This window comes from Elgaria multicarinata, chromosome 14, assembly GCF_023053635.1.
Source record: "Elgaria multicarinata webbii isolate HBS135686 ecotype San Diego chromosome 14, rElgMul1.1.pri, whole genome shotgun sequence".
Taxonomy (NCBI): domain Eukaryota; kingdom Metazoa; phylum Chordata; class Lepidosauria; order Squamata; family Anguidae; genus Elgaria; species Elgaria multicarinata.
The window spans coordinates 9010125-9010990 of NC_086184.1; positions in this window are offsets into that span (position 1 = coordinate 9010125).

An 866-nucleotide genomic window follows, 5' to 3' on the forward strand; every position below is an offset into this window, starting at 1 on the left:
AAAGCAGTACACACCTAGCCAAGTATAAAGATGTGCTATTTTTTAAGAGTGTAGGCCTGCCTAGTTCTTTCTGCAGGCTGATGCAATACCTCCCTCCTGACACATCACCTAAATTTAGTCACAGGAAAAGGTGTGTCCTGATCACTCTAACTAATCTGAAAAACTCAAAGGCACAAGGAATTGGATGTGTATGTTTTGAGCATTTTCTACCTCTTTAATTATCTTGTCGCCTAACATTCTTCTCTGGTACAAGCAGATGTTGAATCCTCCCTATATAGCTTTAAGCGGATGGCGAAATACCACACCATTGGTTGGTAATATATGAACGAACAGTAAAGCACCCACCCTTTTTGGTGGCAAGCCACTGTTTACCAATTTGCCTCAAACCTGGGAGGGGAGAGAAACGTCTCTGTGCAGTGGGAGGAAGGAGCACAGATGCCTGAGGCTGCCCAAGTTGGTTTTAACTAAAAATGCCAGGGCTTGTTCATGTAGCACCACGGCAGATTATAAAGCAGCTTCATAGTTCTTTCTCCAGCCTTCCCCAAACTATTTCTAACTATTGTGAGATCTAGAAGGGCAAATTCAGCATTTACCTCTTGCCCTGTAACCCAACCCTAAACTTGGAAGAGCAGTGGGCAAGGCTCTGAAGGCTGCAATTGTAGGTACTGTCTTCATGCTGCTACTATTTACTTGTACAGAGGTTATATGGAAAGAGGCCTTCTGTAATTTTAATATGAGAAGGGCTGTTAGAGACATACACCCTACTGCTAATATATAGGCTTTAGATGAAAGAAGACACACCCTAGAAACTAATGTCTACAAGTTGAATATTACCAAAATAAATAAATTCAAGCAATTTAAACACA